This window comes from Arachis stenosperma, chromosome 6, assembly GCF_014773155.1.
Source record: "Arachis stenosperma cultivar V10309 chromosome 6, arast.V10309.gnm1.PFL2, whole genome shotgun sequence".
In the NCBI taxonomy this organism is placed as follows: Eukaryota; Viridiplantae; Streptophyta; class Magnoliopsida; order Fabales; family Fabaceae; genus Arachis; species Arachis stenosperma.
The window spans coordinates 24371062-24392776 of record NC_080382.1 but is presented as its reverse complement, the minus strand read 5'-3'; the positions used below and the strand labels follow the sequence as shown (position 1 = coordinate 24392776).

The window sequence follows — 21715 nt, the reverse complement described above, 5'->3', positions numbered from 1 at the left end:
TGAAGCCTTAACTGTTTTCTCCCATATTTTATTTTCAACTTAATTACTTGCGTGCCTGCCTTATGATATTTTCAAATTTAAACCTTTTGAATATCTCAAAACCCTTTTCTGCTTGCCTAACTAAGCCAATCAATCAATCATTGTTGCTTAATCCATCAATCCTCGTGGGATCAACCCTTACTCACATAAGGTATTACTTGGTACGACTCGGTGCACTTGCCGGTTAGTCTGTGGTTGTTAAATCACCGCACCACCTGACAGGTCAATAAGACTAATTAGCGAGTCTGGACCTGCCCTATTAACATATTAAGACTTTTACAAAGGTCAGAGTCTGTGCCTATTTTATAATAGGCCAGACCAGACCAGACCAAATACAGGCCACATTGCAGACTCTTGACAGGCTGTCTGACCTATTTCCATCCCTACCGACTAGTGAGATCTATGCGCCCTTTTTCTGTGCTTTCATATGATTAATTTATCAATTAGGGTAATTTGGAAATCAATTAGATTAGCTATTCTAATAATGTCATATTACTTATGCGAATGTCATAAGTAGTCATTTGTCCCCTCAAATATTTTTATTAACGCACCGATGAAAAAAAAGTATTTTAATTTCGTATTTTTTTGGCTCAACGGCAATGAGCATGTGCACTTAATGTTTGATATTCACAGGAGAATCATAACCCAACAAGCGATAGATCTGTGTATGGAGGTTGGTGATTGGTGCGCGAAATTGTGAACAATACTTTTCACAACTCTCATAATCCCTGGTCATGAACTCCAAAAACTTGGTGGTTCAATTCCATGGCATTACACAACTTCGCACAACTAACCAGCAAGTGCACTGGGTCGTCCAAGTAATACCTTACGTGAGTAAGGGTCGATCCCACGGAGATTGTTAGCATTGAAGCAAGCTATGGTCATCTTGTAAATCTTAGTCAGGCAAACTCAAATGTATATGATGATGAACGAAAATAACATAGAAGATAAAGATAGTGATACTTATGTATATCATTGGTGTAAGAGCTTCAGACAAGTGTATGAAGATGCCTTCCCTTCCGTCTCTCTGCTTTCCTACTGTCTTCATCCAATCCTTCTTACTCCTTTCCATGGCAAGCTCGTGTAGGGTTTCACTGTTGTCAGCAGCTACCTCCCATCCGCGCAGTGAAAGCTAATGCACACACTCTGTCACAGTGCTGCCAATCACCGGTTTGGTTCCCTCCCCTACCGGAATAGAATCACTCTTTTGCGTCTGTCACTAACGCCCAGTAGGTTACAGGTTTGAAGCATGTCACAGTCATTCAGTCATTGAATCCTACTCAGAATACCACAGACAAGGTTAGACCTTCCGGATTCTCTTGAATGCCGCCATCAGTTCTTGCCTATACCACGAAGACTCTGATCTCACGGAATGGCTGGCTCGTTTGTCAGGCGAGCACTCGGTTGTCAGGCGATCAACCATGCATCGTGCAATCAGGAATCCAAGAGATATTCACTAAGCCTCGAATGCTTGTAGAACAAGAATGGTTGTCAGTCACCTTGTTCATAGGTGAGAATGATGATGAGTGTCAATCACCACCTTCATCAAGTTGAAGAACAAGTGATATCTTGGTAAAAGAACAAGCGGAATTGAATGGAAGAACAATAGTAATTGCATTAATACTCGAGGTACAGCAGAGCTCCACACCTTAATCTATGGTGTGTAGAAACTCCACCGTTGAAAATACATAAGAACAAGGTCTAGGCATGGCCGAATGGCCAGCCCCCAAATGATCTAAGAACTAGATGTCCAAAGATGATCAAAGGATCAAAAACAATCCCAAGATTTAAAATACAATAGTAAAAGGTCCTACTTATAGAAAACTAGTACATAGATGAGTAAATGACATAAAAATCCACTTCCGGGCCCACTTGGTGTGTGTTTGGGCTGAGCAATGAAGAAATTTCGTGTAGAGACTCTCCTTGGAGTTAAACGCCAGCTTTAGTGCCAGTTTGGGCGTTTAACTCCCAATTAGGTGCCAGTTCCGGCGTTTAACGCTGGAATTTCTTGAGGTGACTTTGAACGCCGGTTTGGGCCATCAAATCTTGGGCAAAGTATGGACTATTATATATTGCTGGAAAGCCCAGGATGTCTAATTTCCAATGCCGTTGAGAGCGCGCTAATTGGGCTTCTGTAGCTCCAGAAAATCCACTTCGAGTGCAGGGAGGTCAGAATCCAACAGCATCTGCAGTCCTTTTGAGTCTCTGGATCAGATTTTTGCTCAGGTCCCTCAATTTCAGCCAGAAAATACCTGAAATCACAGAAAAACACACAAACTCATAGTAAAGTCCAGAAAAGTGAATTTTAACTAAAAACTAATAAAAATATACTAAAAACTAACTAGATCATACTAAAAATATACTAAAAACAATGCCAAAAAGTGTACAAATTATCCGCTCATCACAACACCAAACTTAAATTGTTGCTTGTCCCCAAGCAACTGAAAATCAAATAGGATAAAAAGAAGAGAATATGCAATGAACTCCAAAAACATCTATGAAGATCAGTATTAATTAGATGAGCGGGGCTTTTAACTTTGTGTCTCTGAATAGTTTTGGCATCTCACTCTATCCCTTGTAATTCAGAATGATTGACTTCTTTAGGAACTCAGAATCCAGATAGTGTTAATGATTCTCCTAGTGAAGTATGATGATTCTTGAACATAGCTATTTATTGAGTCTTGGCTGTGGCCCAAAGCACTCTGTCTTCCAGTATTACCACCGGATACATACATGCCACAGACACATAATTGGGTGAACCTTTTCAGATTGTGACTCAGCTTTGCTAAAGTCCCCAATTAGAGGTGTCCAGGGTTCTTAAGCACACTCTTTTTTTGCCTTGGATCACAACTCTTATTTCTTTCTTTTTCTTTCTTTTTTTTTTTCGTTTGCTTCTTTCTCTTTTTTTTTTGTATTCACTGCTTTTTCTTGCTTCAAGAATCATTTTTAATGATTTTTCAGATCCTCAGTAACATGTCTCCTATTTCATCATTCTTTCAAGAGCCAACATTCATGAACCACAAATTCAAAAGACATATGCACTGTTCAAACATACATTCAGAGAACAAAAGTGTTGCCACCACATCAAAATAATTAAACTATTATAAAATTCAGAATTCATGCAATTCTTTCCTTTTCAATTAAGCACGTTTTTATTTAAGAAAGGTGATGGATTCATAGGACATTCATAACTTTAAGGCATAGACACTAAGACACTAATGATCACAAGACACAAACATGGATAACCATAAGCATAAAAATCGAAAAACAGAAGAATAAAGAACAAGGAAATCAAGGAACGGGTCCACCTTAGTGATGGCGGCTCTTTCTTGCTCTTGAAGATCCTATGGAGTGCTTGAGCTCCTCAATGTCTCTTCTTTGTCTTTGTTGCTCCTCCCTCATGATTCTTTGGTCTTCTCTAATTTCATGGAGGAGAATGGAGTGTTCTTGATGCTCCACCCTTAGTTGTCCCATGTTGGAACTCAATTCTCCTAGGGAGGTGTTTACTTGCTCCCAATAGTTTTGTGGAGGAAAGTGCATCCCTTGAGGCATCTCAGGGATCTCATGATGAGAGGGGTCTCTTGTATGCTCCATCCTTGTCTTGGTAATGGGCTTATCCTCATCAATGGTGATGTCTCCCTCTATGTCAACTCCAACTAAATAACAGAGGTGACAAATGAGGTGAGGAAAGGCTAACCTTGCCAAAGTGGAGGTCTTGTCCGCCACCTTGTAGAGTTCTTGGGCTATAACCTCATGAACTTCTATTTCTTCTCCAATCATGATGCTATGGATCATGATGGCCCGGTCTATGGTAACTTCGGACCGGTTGCTAGTGGGAATGATTGAGCGTTGTATGAACTCTAACCATCCTCTAGCCACGGGTTTGAGGTCATGCCTTCTTAATTGAACCGGCTTGCCTCTTGAATCTTGCTTCCATTGTGCGCCCTCTTCACATATGGTTGTGAGGACTTGGTCCAACCTTTGATCAAAGTTGACCCTTCTAGTGTAAGGATGCTCATCTCCTTGCATCATAGGCAAGTTGAACGCCACCCTCACACTCTCCGGACTAAAATCCAAGTATTTCCCCCGAACCATAGTGAGATAATTCTTTGGATTCGGGTTCACACTTTGGTCATGGTTCTTGGTGATCCATGCATTGGCATAGAACTCTTGAACCATCAAGATTCCGACTTGTTGAATGGGGTTGGTAAGTACTTCCCAACCTCTTCTTCGGATCTCATGGCGGATCTCCGGATATTCACCCTTTTTGAGTGAAAAGGGGACTTCGGGGATCACCTTCTTCAAGGCCACAACTTCATAGAAGTGGTCTTGATGCACCCTTGAGAGGAATCTATCCATCTCCCATGACTCGGAGGTGGAAGCTTTTGCCTTCCCTTTCCTCTTTTTAGAGGTTTCTCCGGCCTTAGATGCCATAAATGGTTATGAAAAAGCAACGCTTTTACCACACCAAACTTAAAATATTTGCTCGTCCTCGAGCAAAAGAAGAAAGAAGAGAGTAGAAGAAGAAGAAATGAGGAAGAGGGGGAAGGTGGTGTGTTCGGCCAAGAAGGGTAAGAAAGGGTGTTTAGGTTGTGTGAAAATGAAGGGTTGAAGAAGGGTATTTATAGGAGAGAGGGGGGTAATGGTTCGGCCATGGAGGGTGGGTTTGGGAGGGAAAGTGGTTTGAATTTGAAGGGTGAGGTTGGTGGGGATTTATGAAGGATGGATGTGAGTGGTGAAGAGAAAGATGGGATTTGATAGGTGAAGGGTTTTTTGGGGAAGAGGTATTGAGGTGATTGGTGAATGGGGGAAGAAGAGAGAGAGTGATGGTGGGGTCCTGTGGGGTCCACAGATCCTGTGGTGTCAAGGAAAAGTCATCCCTGCACCAATTGTTGCTCAAAATCACGTTTTGAGCTATTTCTGGCGTTAAACGCCGGGCTGGTGCCCATTCCTGGCGTTTAACGCCAGGTTGTTGCCCTTTACTGGCGTTTAACGCCAGTCTGGTGCCCCTTTCTGGCGTTAAACGCCCAACAGCTAGCATTACTGGCGTTTGAACGCCAGCTTCTTCTTCTCCAGGGTGTGCTATTTTTCTTCCTGTTTTTCATTCTGTTTTTGCTTTTTTCGTTGTTTTTGTGACTTCTTATGATCATCAACCTACAAAAAAAATAAAATAACAAAAGAAAATAGTTAACCATAAAACATTGGGTTGCCTCCCAACAAGCGCTTCTTTAATGTCATTAGCTTGACAGAGGACTCTCATGGAGCCTCAGAAATACTCAGAACCATGTTGGAACCTCCCAACACCAAACTTAGAGTTTGAATGTGGGGGTTCAACACCAAACTTAGAGTTTAGTTGTGGCCTCCCAACACCAAACTTAGAGTTTGACTGTGGGGGCTCTGCTTGGCTCTGTTTTGAGAGAAGCTCTTCATGCTTCCTCTCCATGATGATAGAGGGATGTCCTTGGGCCTTAAACACCAAGGATTCTTCATTCACTTGAATGATTAACTCTCCTCTATCAACATCAATCACAGCCTTTGCTGTGGCTAGGAAGGGTCTGCCAAGGATGATGGATTCATCCATGCACTTCCCAGTCTCTAGGACTATGAAGTCAGTAGGGATGTAATGGTCCTCAATCTTCACCAAAACATTCTCTACAAGTCTATGAGCTTGTTTTCTTGAATTGTCTGCCATCTCTAATGAGATTCTTGCAGCTTGCACCTCAAGGATCCCTAATTTCTCCATTACAGAGAGGGGCATGAGGTTTACACTTGACCCTAAGTCACACAAGGCCTTCTTGAAGGTCATGGTGCCTATGGTACAAGGTATAGAAAACTTCCCAGGATCCTGCCTCTTTAGAGGCAGTTTCTGCCTAGACAAGTCATCCAGTTCTTTGGTGAGCAAAGGTGGTTCTTCCTCCCAAGTCTCATTTCCAAATAACTTGTCATTCAGTTTCATGATTGCTCCAAGGTATTTAGCAACTTGCTCTTCAGTGACATACTCATCCTCTTCAGAGGAAGAATACTCATCAGAGCTCATGAATGGCAGAAGTAAGTCCAATGGAATCTCTATGGTCTCATTTTGAGCCTCAGATTCCCATTGTTCCTCATTGAGGAACTCAGAGGAGATTGGTACACGCCCACTGAGGTCTTCCTCAGTGGCGTCCTCCTCCTTTCTTTCCTCTCCATATTCGGCCATGTCTATGGCTTTGCACTCTCCTTTTGGATTTTCTTCTGTATTACTTGGGAGAGTGCTAGGAGGGAGTTCAGTAACTTTCTTGCTCAGCTGACCCACTTGTCCTTCCAAATTTCTGATGGAGGACCTTGTTTCATTCATGAAACTTTGAGTGGTCTTTATTAGATCAGAGACCATTGTTGCTAAGTCAGAAGTATTCTGCTTAGAACTCTCTGTCTGTTGCTGAGAAGATGATGGAAAAGGCTTGCCATTGCTAAACCTGTTTCTTCCACCATTATTGTTATTGAAACCTTGTTGAGGTCTCTCTTGATTCTTCCATGAGAGATTTGGGTGATTTCTCCATGAAGAATTATAGGTGTTTCCATAGGGTTCTCCTAGGTAATTCACCTCTTCCATTGAAGGGTTCTCAGGATCATAGGCTTCTTCCTCAGATGAAGCTTCCTTAGTACTGCTTGGTGCATTTTGCATTCCAGACAGACTTTGAGAAATCAAATTGACTTGTTGAGTCAATATCTTGTTCTGAGCCAATATGGCATTCAGAGTGTCAATCTCAAGAACTCCTTTCTTCTGACTAGTCCCATTGTTCACAGGATTTCTTTCAGAAGTGTACATGAATTGGTTATTTGCAACCATTTCAATCAATTCTTGAGCTTCTGCAGGCGTCTTCTTCAGATGAAGAGATCCTCCAGCAGAGCTATCCAAAGACATCTTGGATAGTTCAGAGAGACCATCATAGAAAATACCTATGATGCTCCATTCAGAAAGCATGTCTGAAGGACATCTTCTGATTAATTGTTTGTATCTTTCCCAAGCTTCATAGAGGGATTCTCCATCCTTCTGTCTGAAGGTTTGGACTTCCACTCTAAGCTTACTCCATCTTTGTGGTGGAAAGAACTTTGCCAAGAAGGCATTGACTAGCTTTTCCCAAGAGTCCAGGCTTTCTTTAGGTTGAGAGTCCAACCATATTCTAGCTCTGTCTCTTACAGCAAAAGGAAATAGCATCAGTCTATAGACCTCAGGGTTAACCCCATTAGTCTTGACTGTGTCACAGATTTGCAAGAATTCAGCTAAGAACTGATGAGGATCTTCCATTGGAAGTCCATGGAACTTGCAATTCTGTTGCATTAGAGAAACTAATTGAGGCTTAAGCTCAAAGTTGTTTGCTCCAATGGCGGGGATAGAGATGCTTCTCCCATAAAAATCAGGAGTAGGTGCAGTAAAGTCACCCAGCACCTTCCTTGCATTGTTGGCATTGTTGTTGTTTTCGGCTGCCATGTGTTCTTCTTCCTTGAAGAATTCGGTCAGGTCCTCTAAAGAGAGTTGTGCCTTGGCTTCTCTTAGCTTTCTCTTCAAGGTTCTCTCGGGTTCAGGGTCAGCTTCAACAAGAATGCCTTTGTCTCTGCTCCTGCTCATATGAAAGAGAAGAGAAAAAGAAAGTGTGGAATCCTCTATGTCACAGTATAGAGATTCCTTGAAATGTCAGAGGAAAAGAGAAATAGAAAGAAGAAGGAGAAGAAGAATTCGAACTTTAATTAGATAAGGTTCGAATTGTGCATTTAGAAGGAGTATTACTCCATAAATAGAAGGATGTGAGAAGGAGGGAAGTAATTTTCGAAAATTCATTTAAAAGATTTTGAAAACATTTTGAAAATTTGATTGATAATTTTCGAAAATTAAAAGTGAAAAAGAAATCAAGTGATTTTTGAAAAAGATTTTAAAATTAGAAATTAAAAAGATTTGATTGAAAACTATTTTGAAAAAGATGTGGTTAAAAAGATTTAATTGAAAAGTTATGGTTTTAAAAAGATGTGATTGAGAAGATATGATTTGAAAACAATTTCAAAAGATATGATTTGAAAACAACTTTAAAAAGATTTGATTTTAAAAATTAATGACTTCCCTAACAAGAAAAGATATGATTTGAAACATTTAAACCTTTCTCAACAGAAAAGGTAACAATCTTGTGATGTTTCAATCAAATCATTAATTGTTAGTAAGTATCTTTGAAAAAGGAAAGAAATTAATTTTGAAAACATTTGATTGAAAAGATATGATTTGAAAAAGATTTGATTTTGGAAAACTTTGAAAACTTAAAAAAAAATTGATTTTGAAAACAGAATCTTCCCCCTAGCACCATCCTGGCGTTAAACGCCCAGAATGGTATACATTCTGGCGTTTAACGCCCAAAATGCTACCTCTTTGGGCGTTAAACGCCCAACCAGGTGCCCTGGCTGGCGTTTAAACGCCAGTCTGCCTTCTTCACTGGGCATTTTTGAATGCTCAGCTTTTTCTGTATAATTCCTCTGCAGTATGTTCTGAATCTTCAATTCTTTGTATCATTGACTTGAAAAGACACAAATTAAAAATATTTTTGGATTTTTAATAATCAAAATGCAAAAGGAATCAATTAACAATGCATGTAAGACACCAAACTTAGCAGTTTGTATACTACTGACACTAACAATATGAGAATGCATATGAGACACACAAAATGCTTCAAGTCAATAGAATTCAAAGATTAGAACACAAAAATCATCAAGAATTACTTGAGGATCCTTAAGACACATGAATGAATGCATGCAATTGACACTAAACTTAAGATGAGACACTAGACTTAAGCATGAAACTTCAAATATTTTTGGTTTTTATGATTTTGTAAATTTTTTTGTGTTTTTCGAAAATTAAGTGGGAAAAGGTATCAAAATCCTTGATGAGAATTCCAGGAATCAGTGCAATGCTAGTCTAAGACTCCGGTCCATGAATTAGACATGGCTTCACAGCCAGCCAAGCTTTCAAGGAAAGCTTCGGTCCAAAACACTAGACATGACCAAAGGTCAGCCAAATCTTAGCAGATCACTACTCCAAGAGCAAAATTGATGAGAATCAACAAGCTCTTGTGGTGATAAGTTGAAACCTCGGTCCAATCAGATTAGACATGGCTTCTCAGCCAGCCAGATTTCAACAAATCATCATGAAACTCTAGAATTCATCTTCAAGAATTTCGAAAAAAATAAATACCTAATCTAAGCAACAAGATGAACCGTCAGTTGTCCAAACTAGAACAATCCCAGGCATTGTTACCAAAAGCTTGCTCAAAACTTGAACAATCCCCGGCAACGGCGCCAAAAACTTGGTGTTGTTGCCGGATCAAAACATGGCACTGTTATTGCAGGGAACAAATGCGAAACTGTAGTTAGGACATTTAATTCCCCGGCAACGGCGCCAAAAACTTGGTGCGCGAAATTGTGAACAATACTTTTCACAACTCTCATAATCCCTGGTCATGAACTCCAAAAACTTGGTGGTTCAATTCCATGGCATTACACAACTTCGCACAACTAACCAGCAAGTGCACTGGGTCGTCCAAGTAATACCTTACGTGAGTAAGGGTCGATCCCACGGAGATTGTTAGCATTGAAGCAAGCTATGGTCATCTTGTAAATCTTAGTCAGGCAAACTCAAATGTATATGATGATGAACGAAAATAACATAGAAGATAAAGATAGTGATACTTATGTATATCATTGGTGTAAGAGCTTCAGACAAGTGTATGAAGATGCCTTCCCTTCCGTCTCTCTGCTTTCCTACTGTCTTCATCCAATCCTTCTTACTCCTTTCCATGGCAAGCTCGTGTAGGGTTTCACTGTTGTCAGCAGCTACCTCCCATCCGCGCAGTGAAAGCTAATGCACACACTCTGTCACAGTGCTGCCAATCACCGGTTTGGTTCCCTCCCCTACCGGAATAGAATCACTCTTTTGCGTCTGTCACTAACGCCCAGTAGGTTACAGGTTTGAAGCATGTCACAGTCATTCAGTCATTGAATCCTACTCAGAATACCACAGACAAGGTTAGACCTTCCGGATTCTCTTGAATGCCGCCATCAGTTCTTGCCTATACCACGAAGACTCTGATCTCACGGAATGGCTGGCTCGTTTGTCAGGCGAGCACTCGGTTGTCAGGCGATCAACCATGCATCGTGCAATCAGGAATCCAAGAGATATTCACTAAGCCTCGAATGCTTGTAGAACAAGAATGGTTGTCAGTCACCTTGTTCATAGGTGAGAATGATGATGAGTGTCAATCACCACCTTCATCAAGTTGAAGAACAAGTGATATCTTGGTAAAAGAACAAGCGGAATTGAATGGAAGAACAATAGTAATTGCATTAATACTCGAGGTACAGCAGAGCTCCACACCTTAATCTATGGTGTGTAGAAACTCCACCGTTGAAAATACATAAGAACAAGATCTAGGCATGGCCAAATGGCCAGCCCCCAAATGATCTAAGAACTAGATGTCCAAAGATGATCAAAGGATCAAAAACAATCCCAAGATTTAAAATACAATAGTAAAAGGTCCTACTTATAGAAAACTAGTACATAGATGAGTAAATGACATAAAAATCCACTTCCGGGCCCACTTGGTGTGTGTTTGGGCTGAGCAATGAAGAAATTTCGTGTAGAGACTCTCCTTGGAGTTAAACGCCAGCTTTAGTGCCAGTTTGGGCGTTTAACTCCCAATTAGGTGCCAGTTCCGGCGTTTAACGCTGGAATTTCTTGAGGTGACTTTGAACGCCGGTTTGGGCCATCAAATCTTGGGCAAAGTATGAACTATTATATATTGCTGGAAAGCCCAGGATGTCTACTTTCCAATGCCGTTGAGAGCGCGCCAATTGGGCTTCTGTAGCTCCAGAAAATCCACTTTGAGTGCAGGGAGGTCAGAATCCAACAGCATCTGCAGTCCTTTTGAGTCTCTGGATCAGATTTTTGCTCAGGTCCCTCAATTTCAGCCAGAAAATACCTGAAATCACAGAAAAACACACAAACTCATAGTAAAGTCCAGAAAAGTGAATTTTAACTAAAAACTAATAAAAATATACTAAAAACTAACTAGATCATACTAAAAATATACTAAAAATAATGCCAAAAAGTGTACAAATTATCCGCTCATCAGTGATGTAAGTGGTGGTGGTTCGGGGCATGCGAATTTTGTCCAACATGACCCCCTCAGCCTCCATGCACTATGCTAGTCCAATGGAATACATGGACATGGATGTTGAGGAGTTGGATGAATAATACGTTGCTAATAGCAATGAAAGTAGTTCTACTACGGATGAGGAAGAGTTTCTACTTGAGACCCCGGTAGGTGAAACAGTTCAGTATCTTCTGCTTGCCCCACAGCCAATTCTGGAGTTGTTAGCTATAACTAGCTACTATTACAAGCTGAATCTTGATGTGATGCATGACGATACTATATTTTCCAATATGAGAGAAGATGATTACAACACAGACGGTAGTATGAAATTTCGTATTGGACATAGATTCAAGAGCAGGGAGGCTGTTATGATAGGTGTGAAGAATTATAACATTCGTAGGAGTGTCGAGTACAGGATTATGGAGTCTGATCGAGCAAAGTACTATGTGAAGTGCAAGCAATATGTAGCAGGATGTCCTTGGAGTCTCTGTGTTGCACTCCGATAGAATCTTGGATGTTGATAAGCCACTATTTCATAATCAAGTGTAAGGATCATCAACATGTGACTGTGGCTATGGCATTGGTGGTGGTGGTGACGACGGTGGCGATGACCTGTGCTCATCTTGTTGGATGTCGCTGAGATTCTCATGCCGGGCATACTCTACCTCCTTTAGACTCGGCATCTAAGCGTTCCCTGCACTGTCTGGCTCCCTCCCTCCATGGTCCCTGGTGCACGAAATTACAATAACACTTTTGCAATCCCGCACAACTAACCAGCAAGTGCACTGGGTCGTCCAAGTAATACCTTGCGTGAGCAAGCGTCGATCCCACGGAGATTGTCGGCTTGAAGCAAGCTATGGTTACCTTGTAAATCTTAGTCAGGATATCAGAAATTATCAGGATTGATTGTAAAAAAAAAAAGCAAAAGAACATGAAAAAGGTACTTGTTTTGCAGTAATGGAGAATAGGCTGAGGCTTTGGAGATGCTCCATCTTCCGAATCTCTACTTTCCTACTGTCGTCTTCATCAAACACGCAAGGCTCCTTCCATGGCAAGCTGTATGTAGGGTTTCACCGTTGTCAGTGGCTACCTCCCATCCTCTCAGTGAAAATACGTCCCGATGCTCTGTCACAGCATGGCTAATCATCTGTCGGTTCTCGTTCGGGCCGGAATAGAATCCAGTGATTCTTTTGCGTCTGTCACTAACGCCCCGCCTTCAGGAGTTTGAAGCACGTCACAGTCATTCAATCATTGAGTCCTACTCAGAATACCACAGACAAGGTTTAGACCTTCCGGACTCTCTTGAATGCCGCCATCAGTTCTAGCTTATACCACGAAGATTCCGATTAAAGAACCCAAGAGATATCTACTTAGTCTAAAATAGAACGGAGGTGGTTGTCAAGCACACGTTCATAGTTGAGAATGATGATGAGTGTCACGGATCATCACATTCATCCGGATTAAGAGCAAGTGATATCTTAGAATGGAAGCAAGCATGATTGAATAAGAAACAGTAGTAATTGCATTAATCCATCAAGACACAGCAGAGCTCCTCACCCCCAACCATGGGGTTTAGAGACTCATGCCGTGGAAGGTACACAAGAAACGTGTAAAAAATGTCATGAGGTCATAAGGTACGGATACAATGTCAAAAGGTCCTATAAATAGTAAACTAGTATCCTAAGGTTTACAGAAATGAGTAAATGACAGAAAAATCCACATCCGGGCCCACTTGGTGTGTGCTTGGGCTGAGCAATGAAGTAATTTCGTGTAGAGACCTTTTCTGGAGTTAAACGCCAGCTTTCATGCCAGTTTGGGCGTTTAACTCCAAGTTTTATGCCAGTTCCGGCGTTTAACGCTGGAATTTCTGATGCTGATTTGCTACGCCGGTTTGGGCCATCAAATCTTGGGAAAAGTATGGACTATCATATATTACTGGAAAGCCCAGGATGTCTACTTTCCAACGCCGTTGAGAGCGCGCCAATTGGGCTTCTGTAGCTCCAAAAAATCCACTTCGAGTGCAGAGAGGTCAGAATCCAACAGCATCTGCAGTCCTTTTCAGTCTCTGAATCAGATTTTTGCTCAGAACCTTCAATTTCAGTCAGAAAATACCTGAAATCACAGAAAAACACACAAACTCATAGTAAAGTCCAGAAAAGTGAATTTTAACTAAAAACTAATAAAAATATAATAAAAACTAACTAAAAGATACTAAAAACATACTAAAAACAATGCCAAAAAGCGTATAAATTATCCGCTCATCACAACACCAAACTTAAATTGTTGCTTGTCCCCAAGCAACTGAAAATCAAAATAGGATAAAAAAAAAGAAGAGAATATACTATAGACTCCAAAATATCAAAGAAACATAGCTCCAATTAGATGAGCGGGACTAGTAGCTTTTTGCCTCCGAACAGTTTTGGCATCTCACTCTATCCTTTGAAGTTCAGAATGATTGGCATCTATGAGAACTCAGAACTCAGATAGTGTTATTGATTCTCCTAGTTAAGTATGATGATTCTTGAACATAGCTAGTGTATGAGTCTTGGCTGTGGCCCAAAGCACTCTGTCTTCCAGTATTACCACCGGATACATACATGCCACAGACACATAATTGGGTGAACCTTTTTAGATTGTGACTTAGCTTTGCTAGAGTCCCCAATTAGAGGTGTCCAAGGTTCTTAAGCACACTCTTTTTGCCTTGGTTCACAACTTTATTTCTTTCTTTTTCTTTTCTTCTTCTCTCTTTTTTTTTCTTTTTTTTTTCGAAAATATTTTTTTCTTTTTTTTTTCTTTTGAATACTGCTTTTTCTTGCTTCAAGAATCAATTTGATGATTTTTCAGATCCTCAATAACAGTTCTCTTTCTCCTCATTCTTTCAAGAGCCAACAATTTTTAACATTCTTAAAACAGCAAATTCAAGAGACATATGCACTGTTCAAGCATTCATTCAGAAAACAAAAAGTATTGTCACCACATCAAACTAATCCAACTACTTTCAAGGATGAATTTCGAAACCCTGTACTTCTTGTTCTTTTGTGATTAAAGCATTTTTCTTTTAAGAGAGGTGATGGATTCATAGGACATTCATAGCTTTAAGGCATGAACTTTAAATTTTATTAATTATGAATTAAGAACAAGACTCAAAAAATAAATATAAGATGAAACTAGAAAATAAAGAAAAACGCAAAAATAGGCTCCTAATGATAGAGGTTTTCACAGAGTTAGGACTCAACAACCTTGATTTTGAGAAGTGGATGCTCCCTCAGCTTGAGAGGAGAGCTTTTGGCGTTTCAATTCTTGGATTTCACGCCCCTGCTTCTCTTGCTCCTTCAGCAATTTGCAGAGCATGCAGTTCTGATTCTGCTGTTCTTCCTTAAGTTGCTCCATAGTTTCTTGCAACTTGGTGATAGATGCTTCTAGGCTGGCCCAGTAGCCAATTTCAGGAAATTCAGGGAGGAACTCCTGCGCCCTCCTTTTGATAGAGTTTTCTTGCACTTGTCCTTCCATTGACTTCTTGGTGATTGGATGTTCAATGGGTATGAATTCATCTACTCCCATCTTCACCCCAGCCTCTTTACAGAGCAAGGAGATCAAGCTTGGGTAAGCCAGTTTGGCTTCAGTGGAATTTTTATTTGCAATTGTGTAGATCTCACAGGCAATCACATGATGAACCTCCACTTCTTTTCCAAGCATAATGCAATGAATCATCACTGCTCTCTTGATGGTAACCTCAGAACGGTTGCTAGTGGGCAATATGGAACGCCCAATAAAGTCTAGCCAACCTCTTGCAATTGGTTTGAGGTCACCCCTCTTGAGTTGATTTGGGACACCCTTTGAATTGGTTATCCACTTAGTTCCAAGGAGGCATATGTCCTCTAGAACTTGATCCAACCCTTTATCTACTCTCACCACCCTCCTATTGAAGGAGTCAGGATCATCTTGCAGTTGAGGCAACTTGAAGATTTCTCTTATTTTGTCCAGATGGAAGTACATAACTTTCCCTCTGACCATGGTTCTGTAGGTATGGTAAGCGGTTCCAGTCATTCTCTGCTTATCTGTTAGCCACAGATTTGAGTAGAATTCCTGAACCATGTTCCTTCCAACCTTTGTCTCAGGATTGGTCAGAACTTCCCATCCTCTGTTTCGAATTTGCTCTTGGATCCCCGGATATTCATCTTCTTTCAGATCAAATTTCACTTCCGGGATCACTGACCTCAGACCCATTATTTTGTGATAATGGTCTTCATGTTCTTTGGTTAAGAACTTCTCTTGATTCCAAAGATTCTTTGGATTATTCTCTTTCTTGCCTCTTAAATTGGTTTGTTTTCCCTTAGGAGCCATGATATTGATGAATCTTGGCTTAGTGATCACGGAAAAGCACACCAAACTTAGAGGTTTGCTTGTCCTCAAGCAAAAGAAAAGAAAGAAGAGAGAGAGAGAGGAAGAGGAAATTCGAATGGTGTGGGCAAAGGGGGTTCCAAACGTGAATTTATAAGGGTGGGGAGAAGAGTTTTCGAAAAAAATAGAAATTAGAAAGAAGATTTGAGAGGATATGGAAAGAAATTGAGAAAAGGGTGAGTTTTTGAAGAAGATTTGGGATTAATTTGAAATAGATTTGAAAAATGGTTTTGATTTGTGAAGATTTGAAAGTGAATGATGAAAGGTTGAAATGCATTTATGTAGAAGAGTATGGTTAAAAAGAGGAAAGTTTGAAAAAATTTGAGTTGAAAACAAAAATGTGGTCCCCCCACCTTTCTGGCGTTAAACGCCCAGAATGGCACCCATTCTGGCGTTTAACGCCCATTTGCTACCCCTTTTGGGCGTTTAACGCCCAGCCAGGTGCCCTGGCTGGCGTTAAACGCCAGAAATCCTTTGTCACTGGGCGTTTTTTAAGAACGCCCAGGATGCTGCACACCTGGCGTTAAACGCCCAGAATGGTGCCCATTCTGGCGTTTAACGCCCAAAATGGCACCATTCCTGGCGTTAAACGCCCAGAATGGTACCCATTCTGGCGTTTAACGCCCAAAATGCCCCTTACTGGCGTTTTTTCGCCAGCAAGCTCATTTTCTCTGCTTTTTGAGCTGAATCCTTCTGTAACTCTGTGAATTCCTTCATTTTTGATACTTGCCTTTGTAAGAACTAATCATATACCCTCCTAATGACTGGGTTGCCTCCCAGTAAGCGCTTCTTTACTGTCTTTAGCTGGACTTCTGCTAAGAATCACTCAAGTCTCAATCTTGAGCATTCCTGCTCAAAATTGCTTTCAAGATAATGCTTGATTCTCTGTCCATTAACAATGAACTTTCTGTCTGAATCAATATCCTGAAGCTCAACATATCCATATGGTGACACTCTTGTAATCACATATGGACCCCTCCACCGGGATTTGAGTTTTCCTGGAAACAATTTGAGCCTGGAGTTGAAGAGCAGAACTTTTTGTCCTGGCGCAAAGACTCTGGTTGACAATCTCTTGTCATGCCACTTCTTTGCCTTTTCCTTATAAATTTTAGCATTTTCAAAGGCATTGAGTCTGAACTCCTCTAGCTCATTTAGCTGAAGCAATCTTTTTTCACCAGCTAACTGAGCATCCATGTTTAGGAATCTGGTTGCCCAGTAGGCTTTATGTTCCAGTTCCACAGGCAAATGACAGGCCTTCCCATACACCAGTTGGTATGGAGAGGTTCCTATAGGAGTCTTGAATGCTGTTCTGTATGCCCACAGAGCATCATCCAAGCTCTTTGCCCAATCCTTTCTTCGGGCTATCACAGTCCGTTCTAGGATTCTTTTTAGCTCTCTGTTAGAGACTTCAGCTTGCCCATTTGTCTGTGGATGATACGGAGTTGCCACTTTATGGCTGATTCCATATCTAACCATAGCAGAGTATAGCTGTTTGTTGCAGAAATGAGAGCCCCCATCACTGATTAGTACTCTGGGAACACCAAATCTGCTGAAGATGTGTTTCTGAAGGAATTTTAGCACGGTCTTGGTATCATTAGTGGGTGTAGCAATTGCTTCTACCCACTTAGATACATAGTCCACTGCCACCAGAATGTAAGTGTTTGAGTATGATGGTGGGAATGGCCCCATGAAGTCAATTCCCCATACATCAAACAATTCTATCTCTAATATCCCTTGTTGAGGCATGGCATATCCGTGAGGCAGGTTACCAGCTCTTTGGCAACTGTCACAGTTACGCACAAACTCTCGGGAATCTTTATAGAGAGTAGGCCAGTAGAAGCCACACTGGAGGACTTTAGTGGCTGTTCGCTCACTTCCAAAATGTCCTCCATACTGTGATCCATGGCAATGCCATAAGATCCTTTGTGCTTCTTCTCTGGGTACACATCTGCGGATCACTCCGTCAGCACATCTCTTAAAGAGATATGGTTCATCCCAGAGGTAGTACTTGGCATCTGAAATTAATTTCTTTCTTTGCACATTGCTGTACTCCTTGGGTATGAACCTCACAGCTTTATAGTTTGCCATATCCGCAAACCATGGAGCTTCCTGAATGGCAAAGAGTTGCTCATCTGGAAAAGTCTCAGAGATCTCAGTAGAAGGGAGGGATGCCCCAGCTACTGGTTCTATTCGGGACAGATGATCAGCTACTTGGTTCTCTGTCCCTTTTCTGTCTCTTATTTCTATATCAAACTCTTGCAGAAGCAACACCCATCTGATAAGCCTGGGTTTTGAATCCTGCTTTGTGAGCAAGTATTTAAGAGCAGCATGGTCAGTGTACACAACCACCTTGGATCCTACTAGATAAGATCTAAACTTGTCAATGGCATAAACCACTGCAAGTAATTCTTTTTCTGTGGTTGTGTAATTCTTCTGTGCATCATTTAGAACACGGCTAGCATAGTAAATGACATGCAGAAGTTTGTTATGCCTCTGTCCCAACACTGCACCAATGGCATGATCACTGGCATCACACATCAATTCAAATGGTAATGTCCAATCTGGTGCAGAGATGACTGGTGCTGTGACCAGTTTAGCTTTCAGGGTCTCAAATGCCTGCAGACACTGTGTGTCAAACACAAATGGTGTGTCAGCAGCTAGCAGGTTACTTAAAGGTTTTGCAATTTTCGAAAAATCCTTTATGAACCTTCTGTAAAATCCTGCATGCCCCAGAAAGCATCTGATTGCCTTAACATTGGCAGGTGGTGGTAATTTTTCAATTACCTCTACCTTTGCCTTATCCACCTCTATTCCCTTGCTTGAAATTTTGTGCCCAAGGACAATTCCTTCAGTCACCATAAAGTGACATTTCTCCCAGTTTAAAACCAGGTTAGTCTCTTGGCATCTTTTCAGGACAAGTGATAGGTGGTTAAGACAGGAGCTGAATGAGTCTCCATATACTGAAAAGTCATCCATGAAGACTTCCAGAAATTTCTCTACCATGTCTGAGAAGATAGAGAGCATGCACCTCTGAAAGGTTGCAGGTGCATTGCACAGACCAAAAGGCATTCTCCTATAGGCAAACACGCCAGAAGGGCAGGTAAATGCTGTTTTCTCTTGGTCCTGGGGATCTACTGTAATTTGGTTGTAGCCTGAATAGCCATCCAAAAAGCAGTAATAGTCATGACCAGCTAGTCTTTCTAGCATTTGGTCTATGAATGGTAAAGGAAAATGATCCTTTCTGGTGGCTGTATTGAGCCTTCTGTAGTCAATACACATACGCCACCCTGTGACTGTCCTTGTAGGAACCAGTTCATTTTTTTCATTATGAACCACTGTCATGCCTCCCTTTTTGGGAACAACTTGGACAGGGCTCACCCAGGGGCTATCAGAAATAGGATAAATAATCCCAGCCTCTAGTAATTTAGTGACCTCTTTCTGCACCACCTCCTTCATGGCTGGATTTAGCCGCCTCTGTGGTTGAACCACTGGTTTGGCATTATCCTCCAATAGGATCTTGTGCATGCATCTAGCTGGGCTAATGCCCTTAAGATCACTTATGGACCACCCAAGAGCTGTCTTGTGCGTCCTTAGCACTTGAATCAGTGCTTCCTCTTCCTGTGGATCTAAAGCAGAGCTTATAATTACTGGAAAAGTGTCACCCTCTCCTAGAAATGCATATTTCAGAGATGGTGGTAGAGGCTTGAGTTCAGGTTTGGGAGGTTTATCCTCCTCCTGAGGAATTTTCGAAAATTCCTTTACTTCCTCTAGTTCTTCTTGATCAGGTTGAGCATCTTTGAAGATGTCCTCAAGCTCTGATTCTAGGCTTTCAGTCATATTGATCTCTTCTACCAAAGAGTCAATAATGTCAGCGCCCATGCAGTCATCTGGTGTGTCTGGATGCTGCATTGCTTTCACAGCATTCAACTTGAACTCATCCTCATTGACTCTCAGGGTTACTTCCCCTTTTTGTACATCAATGAGAGTTCGTCCAGTTGCTAGGAATGGTCTTCCTAGAATGAGAGTTGCACTTTTGTGCTCCTCCATTTCCAGCACCACAAAGTCAGTGGGAAAGGCAAATGGCCCAACCTTGACAATCATGTCCTCTATTATGCCTGATGGGTGTTTAATGGAGCCATCAGCAAGTTGGAGGCATATCCTGGTTGGTTTGACTTCTCCAGCCAACCCAAGCTTTCTGATAGTGGATGCAGGTATTAGATTGATGCTTGCTCCAAGATCACATAGGGCTGTCTTGGTGCAAGCGCCTTCTAATGTGCATGGTATTATAAAGCTTCCAGGATCTTGAAGCTTTTCTGGTAAGCTTTTTAGTATGACTGCACTGCATTCTTCAGTGAGAAACACTTTTTCAGTTTCTCTCTAATCCTTCTTATGACTTAAGATCTCTTTCATGAACTTAGCATAAGAAGGTATTTGCTCAAGTGCCTCTGCAAACGGAATCTTTATTTCAAGAGTCCTTAGATAGTCTGCAAAGCGGGCAAATTGCTTATCCTGTTCCGCTTTGCGGAGTTTCTGAGGATAAGGCATCTTGGCTTGATATTCCTCAACCTTAGATGCTGCAGGTTTATTCCTTACAGAAGTGGTTGAAGAAGCCTTGTTAGAGGGATAATTATCAGCACTCTCAGGTGCCTGATCCTCCTTGGGCGTTTGAACGCCAGGAATGGGTGAAGATTGGGCGTTAAACGCCAACTTCTCCCCCTTTTCTGGCGTTTGAACGCCAGAACTGGGCAAGGAATGGGCGTTTAACGCCAACTTTCCTTCCCTTTCTGGCGTTTGAACGCCAATAATATTCCTCTCTGGGCTCTTATTGTCCTCAGAGGGATTTTGAACAGTGGTTTGGTTATCCTCTGTCAATTGTTCTTTGTTTGGCTTCTTGCTCCTTTGAGCAGTGGTGTTCAGTGTTTTCCCACTCCTTAGTTGAACTGCTTGACATCCTTCTATTATCTGTTTAGATATTTGCTGTTTTGCTTGATTCAACTGCAGTTCTATGTTCTTGTTAGCAACTTTACTATCATGGAGCATTTTTTTAAATTCTGCTAACTGTTCTGTCATCAGGAGCAATTGTTGATTAAGCTCATTCATCTGTTCTTGAGGATTAGGATCAGTGACTAATGCCATGACCTCCTCTTTTGGAACGAACTCATTGCTAGAATATAAGTATTGGTTTCTAGCAACAGTGTCTATAAGCTCTTGAGCTTCTTCAATTGTCTTCCTCATGTGTATAGATCCACCAGCTGAGTGGTCTAAAGACATCTGAGATTTTTCTGTGAGCCCATAGTAGAAGATGTCTAACTGTACCCACTCTGAAAACATTTCAGAGGGGCATTTTCTAAGCATACCTCTATACCTCTCCCAGGCATTATAAAGGGATTCATTATCCTCTTGTTTAAAGCCTTGGATGTCCAGCCTTAGCTGTGTCATCCTCTTTGGAGGGTAGAAATGATTTAGGAATTTGTTTGATAACTGTTTCCATGTCTTTATGCTTGCTGTAGGTTGGTTATTCAACCACCTTTTAGCTTGATCTTTTACAGCAAATGGAAACAGTAATAGTCTGTAGACATCCTGATCTACCTCTTTATCATGTACTGTGTCAGCAATTTGTAAGAACTGTGCCAGAAACTCAGTAGGTTCTTCCTGTGGAAGACCGGAATACTGGCAATTTTGCTGCACTATGATAATGAGTTGAGGGTTTAGCTCAAAACTGCTTGCTTTGATGGGAGGTATACAGATGCTACTCCCATATGCAGCTGTAATGGGGTTAGCATATGACCCCAGAGTCCTCTTGGACTGATTAATTCCACTTGAGTCCATAATGGACAAAAGGGAAATGATAATGATTGCAAAGAGATAAATTTTGTTTTTTTTTTTTTAATTAACCGAAAAAATAAAAATAAAATAAAATAAAAGGAAAATAAAACAAAAAATTCGAAAATCAAAAAGAAAAATAAGATCAAAGTAAATTGAGAACTGAATCAATTAGTTAATTAAAAAGATTTTGAAAATAGCAATTAAAAAGATATGATTGAAAAATTTTTATGAAAAAGATTTGATTTTTGAAAAGAGGAAAGAGAAAAACAACAAAAAGACAC

General features: G+C 41.0%; 1 non-coding gene across 1 annotated transcript; it reads left to right on the top strand.

Moving 5' to 3' along the window:
• Window positions 1-6994: 6994 nt before the first annotated feature.
• On the top strand, window positions 6995-7102 carry LOC130938237 (small nucleolar RNA R71). Its single transcript, XR_009069410.1, has one exon. It is a non-coding gene; the product is annotated as a small nucleolar RNA R71 (small nucleolar RNA).
• The last annotated feature ends 14613 nt before the right edge of the window (window positions 7103-21715 follow it).